Here is a 6,615-nt window from a genome sequence, read left to right as displayed (position 1 = left end):
CGAATTACCACTCTATATATAAGAAGGCTTTGCTTTCATATTCTAAGCCAAAATAATTGAATCTCATTGCAGACCTGTAGTTCTTCTTGAATATGGCAAAAGAATTATGATAAAGTTAAAGCAATTTGAATCCTATGCACAAATTCGAATCCCATATACACAAAATTACTTTGCTAGCACTGTGAGAAACAAGCCATAACCAATAACTTAGCCTGAGGTGAGGATCTCAGTAAAGTAGTAATTTATTCGCAATTGCAGTGGCGGGCATCCCACAAGCAGGAGTGTGCCTACTAGTCACACAGTACAGTTTATATACTTTATTTCTCGATGACCGGGCCCCTCCCCTTTTTTCCCATTGACTGGGTAATCCAGGTTCACAACATACCCAATGCTTCACAGACAATGCATGGCCTTCAGTTGCTGGCCTGTTAAATTTCTTTTGACTTTTTTACAGTTTGAAGTGGTAAGGTTTCCTCACTTTTCTGACTTGACATCATGATTTCCATCTAATTGTTCTAAGGAGTCAGGTTGTCTACATTTTACAGGGTTGTCTGCTAAGTTTTCTTATCACTGCAAGCATATCTCAATACCACATTCTTTGCCTTTAAACAATGTAACTCTGCAAAAACATTTTTTTTCCCGCAGCAGTGAGAGGAATTCAAAGACTTTACAGATACAAGCTTTTTTTTTTTTTTTTTCAATTTGTGAAATTGCTAAGAAGTTTTGTGCACATTCATTAACTGTATTCAGTGATTACATGAAAAAATGATGATTCATGCATATGAACAAAATAGTTTCGAGGCTTTGATGGAGCACTTCTCAGTTAAAAGACTTTGTGTGCAGGCGATGTTAAGGGTTAAAAACTCTACCAATTTGACCAAAAAGAGTAACAAGGATGCTTTTGTTCTTATTGTGCTGCACAAAAGAGCAACACATCTTCTCTTTTAAAAAGTCCAGGACTAATATGTTCAGAAAATATTAGCAATACTATCACCCCAAAATGTTAAGAGAAAGATTTACTTATCTGTTAAAATGTATGGAACTGACAAGACAGTTTACAAATGTGGCTAGGAAATGCACAGACAGAAAGGCTTAGAGGCAAATCATTGTGTCAGGGCACCAAGCAGATACTTTCTGTAATGAAAAAAGTGTTCTAATTCATAAATCAAGTTTGTCAGGAATAAATAAAAAGAAAATCAAAATTTGTATCTTCTGTCTTTACCTCACACTGAGCAAAAAGGTTCTTTTCTTGGAGCATAACAGAAGGAAGCATTATTTGTTGATCTACTCCAACAAGGTACGTCTGAGCAATGTTTTCCACCCTTCATGTGGCATTTGTGCTGTATATTATCAATATTGGCTGCTGAAGCCAAGGTCTCAGTTGTCAGCTAAGTGCTCTGCTGTGACTTGGGTTTTAAGCAGCAAATTGTCAATGTCCCTCTGAGAGATGGACAGAGCAGTAAAACCTGTCATTTGCTTTAATGGCCCAGACATCAGAAAGAAGTTTTGTCATGGCAGATGAAGCTGTCTGTTAATTCTCCCTCTGCTGCACCGAGAGCAGTGGGATTGCCATGCTTACCCATCTAGCAGGGTTCCTCACATAAATTAGCCCAAGCAATTTTCCAGAGTGCAATAAATAAACACTGACCCCTCACTGACATTCAGGGGAGGGCATTGCAGATGAGATGTATCCAGGGACACACTAGCTTGGTTTAGCAAATTTCAGTCCTGGGTCAGGAGCAATACTTGACATGATGCAAGAACTGACCAGAATACCCAGATCCAGGATAACCATGGTTTGAGTGGTGTACGCTATGATTCTTGCAAACTATGGCACTGATACAGCTTAGGTCTTGGACAAATTCAAATTCTTCTGCTACCATTAAAAAAAGATCAGCTGGTAAATGACACAGTAAAAAGGTTTAATGTCTCCTAACTTTTATGACCTAAAATTCAGGCACTTATTTTAAGGTACTGGTTTGGACCCCCTCCATAGCTGACAGTCACCTCCTTACAGAAGTTCATCTAACCTGTTTTGGACATTTATCACAGAGTGCTCTTCAAATGTATTTCCCTTTCATTTTAAAAGAGGAAAAAAACAAATTCACCTCCAGTGTTTGAGGTGATTTAGCATAAAAATGCAACTGTGAGCTTGAGCAACAGACACGTTTTGTTTGCCTGAGACTGCTCACTCTAGAAGCTTTCTTCAAAAAAGAAGTGCAAACAATTATGCTGAAGCTATTCAATGGATAAGAACAGAGATACTAGGTCAGAACATAAGCCTAGCTAACACAGCACCCTGAATCTAACAGTGTCCCAAGGAGATGGACAGGGAGAGTTATCAAAAACAAGACAGAGTTTGATATTTCTCTAACTCATTTGCCAGCATCTAGCATCAACTTTATCCTCAGTACAATCTTACTTCTCCAGAAATCATTTCTGTCACCAGAGCCGAATCAGTGAAGTTTTAATTAAAACATCTAATTCATTAACAATTTAATTTATTGTCTGTACGAGCAGTCTATACCTGACCCTCAGAGTGGCTGAATGTTCAGGTAGGGTTAAATATGACATAAGTGTTTCTAAAGGTCATTGCTTATGGAATAGGATTTTATACATCTCCATTTCCTGTTACAAAGCAGAAGTTAAACTGATTCAAAGATTGAAGTCAAAATTTCTAAGTGACAAAGTATCCTTTATTGTCAGCGCTGGATGCACAGGGGATCCTTCTACCTGATGTGCATGTTTGAAGTAACAAACTATCTCATACTTATCATAGAATCATAGAATCATAGAATATCCTGAGTTGGAAGGGACCCTTAAGGATCATCAAGTCCAACTCTTGACACCGCACAGGTCTACCCAAAAGTTCAGACCATGTGACTAAGTGCACAGTCCAATCTCTTCTTAAATTCAGACAGGCTCGGTGCAGTGACCACTTCCCTGGGGAGCCTGTTCCAGTGTGCAACCACCCTCTCTGTGAAGAACCCCCTCCTGATGTCAAGCCTAAATTTCCCCTGCCTCAGCTTAACCCCGTTCCTGCGGGTCCTGTCACTGGCATTAATGGAGAAAAGGTCTCCTGCCTCTCAACACCCCCTTACGAGGAAGTTGTAGACTGTGATGAGGTCTCCCCTCAGCCTCCTCTTCTCCAGGCTGAACAGGCCCAGTGCCCTCAGCCGTTCCTCGTACATCTTCCCCTCCAGGCCTTTCACCATCTTCGTAGCCCTCCTCTGGACACTCTCCAACAGTTTCATGTCCTTTTTATACTGTGGTGCCCAGAACTGCACACAGTACTCGAGGTGAGGCCTCACCAGCGCAGAGTAGAGCGGGACAATCACCTCCCTTGACCTACTAGCGATGCCGTGCTTGATGCACCCCAGGACACGGTTGGCCCTCCTGGCTGCCAGGGCACACTGCTGGCTCATATTCAACTTGTTGTCTACCACGACCCACAGATCCCTCTCTTCTAGGCTGCTCTCCAGCATCTCATCGCCCAGTCTGTACGTGCAGCCAGGGTTTCCCCGTCCCAGGTGCAGGACCCGGCACTTGCTCTTATTGAACTTCATGCGGTTGGTGATCGCCCAGCTCCCCAATCTGTCCAGATCTCTCTACAGGGACTTTCCACCCTCATCAGGGTCCACAACTCCTCCAAGTTTAGTGTCATTGGCAAATTTGCTCAAAACACCTTCTAGTCCTACATACAAATTATTTGTACAAAAAACATTGAAGAGGACTGGCCCTAAAATGGAGCCTTGGGGGACCCAACTGGTGACTGTCTGCCAGCCTGACGCAGCCCCATTTACCATAACCCTTTGGGCCCTGCCCGTTAGCCAATTGCTCACCCATCGTATGATGTTTTTATTTAGCTGTATGGTGGACATTTTGTCCAGTAGGATCCTATGGGAAACCGTGTCAAAAGCCTTGCTGAAGTCCAAAAAAATCACATCAGCTGGTTTCCCTTGGTCCACCATATGGGTGATCTTATCATAAAAGGAAACCAGGTTAGTTAGGCAGGACCTACCCTTCACAAACCCATGCTGGCTGGGACCAATGACTGCTTTGTCCCCCAGGTGCGCCTCAGTAAGTTCGAGAACCATCTTCTCCATGATTTTACCAGGCACTGACGTGAGACTGACAGGCCTGTAATTGCTAGGGTCTTCTTTCTGACCCTTCTTGAAAATCGGCACAACATTTGCCAGCTTCCAGTCTACCAGGACCTCTCCAAATTCCCAGGATCATTGAAAAATAATTGAGAGAGGTTCCGCGATGACATCTGCCAGCTCTTTCAGCACCCGGGGTTTTGCTGTATTCATACAGCAAAACAATGAATATTCTATTAATGCCTATACATATTCATTACCTAAACCCGCCTACTCTCGCTTCATATGCTAATTAGCTTATCAGTCTTTGCACTTGCGCAAAGCCTCCCAAGAATTGTGGGCCAGGGTCTTCGGGATGTGAGCAGTGGTCTTTGGGAGAAAGACCATAGGTATTCCTCATGATGCACTTTTCACCTTTTGCTTAAAGAAAGCCAAGTTGGCTGAATCACTTGGTAATTACCTTTGAAGCTGCAGGAATGCCGAACTGGCTCAAGTTATCTCAAGTTTCAGCCTAGCTGAGGGTCGACAGATAACAGGATGTTTCAATTAACAAAATGCTTCAACACAACAGAAGGTCGACAGATAACAAGATGTCATCTATTTTGTTCTCATTATTTTTTAACCACAAGATTTATTCTATCCTAAAGTGAGTTTATACAATATCAAAACACACTACCCATACAACAAACTATAGGGTGGTATCACAATCTTCATATGTTCAGCATAACCAGCAGTGTGAAAATGGGAAATCAGTCCTGATAGAAAACTTTCAAAAATACAATTACCCTGCAGTAGGCCTTGGGCTGGGGCAAACAAATGTGAAGACATGCTTTGTGTAACAGCATCTCAGATGGGCCAACCTATTAGAGGGAATAAAAAAATGAGTTATTCAAAGTGAATCTCAGCTTCCTATTGTTATAAATGAAGTCTCAACTCAATCTAAATTTAGTAATATTTATAAAAGGAATATTTATAAAAGGCAAGTAAACAGCACTGGGTGTGCAGGGAGTCTACACTCCACCAACACGCACGTCTATTACATCAGGTGGCTGGTTTTTATGCTCCTAGGCTACTACATATTCAACACCACTTTTGGAAAAAACAGGGTTGTTATAATTAGTTTCCCGGGATCTGAACCATCCCACGGACGCATGCGTATTGGTCTCCAGTGGTCCCTCTGGGGGGTCGCTCATACAGAAGGCTCATAGTCTTCCTCTCAGGCTCTGTCCTTTGGTTGTTCTTCAGCTTCCTCCCCCCCCCCCTTCCCCCCCGCCCCATTCTTTGGTAATCTCTTAGCCGGATATCAGAGACTTGTCCCATGCAAAAAGAAGCAGTTTTTGGAAACTCCTTTGTTCTCTTATCCCCTTGACCGAGTCTCAAGGTTTACCCTTCAAACCCTCCACTGACATTGTTATAAATGAAGTCTCAACTCAATCTGAATTTTGTAATATTTATAAAACAAATATTCATAAAAGGTATAAAAGGCAAGTAAACAGCGCTGGGTGTGCGGGGAGTCTACGCTCCACCAACACGCACACACAAACATCAAACATACTAAATATATAGAGCATTGCTTTTACATACTAAACTCGAGTATGCCTATACATACGTACAATCAGGAAAGGTAACAAACAATCCTTTAAGTTCCGTAACTTACTAAAATCAAGTACGCCTATACATATTCATGATCAGAAAAGGTAAAAAACAATCCTCTAAGTTCCATGACTTAACAGTCTCCATTTTCCATTCCTTTTCTTGATTACTAACGAGTCTCCATTTTCCATTCCTTTTGAACAATATGTCTCCCTTTAAGTTGTCAAGCAACTCGGTCTTCAGGCCTTATGTATCCCGTTCTTCCCAGATAGAAGAAAAGCATGTCCATCTCCTTTTCAAGGCCAATAGGCCTGGGTCAAAAGGCATGTTCAGGTCAACAGGGGTGTAACAGCAAAGGCCTTCGATGGCTGTAGCAGCAGAGGGGCCCATGGCGTAGCAGTCGGATCAGTAAAGGAGCCCGCAGCTCCCTCACTGTCTGGCAAACCACACGTTTCTGACTGTGGTCCCACATGGCTCTTTAAGGCCTCAGAGATTGCTCGCCAGATGCCGAGCAATCCCACTGCAACCCTGTCATTTTTAGTTGCAGAGTCCCATACCTTGACCTCAATTTGGTCCCATGTTTCAGGCTCATAAACTGTCTGATTGTTAATAAGGAGAATAAGCTGTAAGGTTACCAGGACAGTCTTTGTTTCTAAGGACTTATGATTCCCCATAATGTGCAACTGCTTACCAGCGGGAGGCGGTTGTGTGCATGGGTCCGCTTCTCTCAGCTTGAGCTTCTTTTCAGCTCCGGTGCGCCCATTTCCAGTGACTTTCTGTACGAGCTTCTCTGAGCAGTTTGCTGAGTTTGGCCAAACCTATCTTCATGAGGCAATCAATGTGCCTGTTCCCATCCTGGTCTCCGTTCTGCCAGCCTGTACCTCTTCACTCCTTTTTCCTGCTTCTTTATTCATGACGGGAC

The sequence above is a fragment of the Anas acuta genome, chromosome 2 (assembly GCF_963932015.1).
Source record: "Anas acuta chromosome 2, bAnaAcu1.1, whole genome shotgun sequence".
NCBI classification, from domain to species: Eukaryota; Metazoa; Chordata; class Aves; order Anseriformes; family Anatidae; genus Anas; species Anas acuta.
This window is presented reverse-complemented; position numbering follows the sequence as displayed.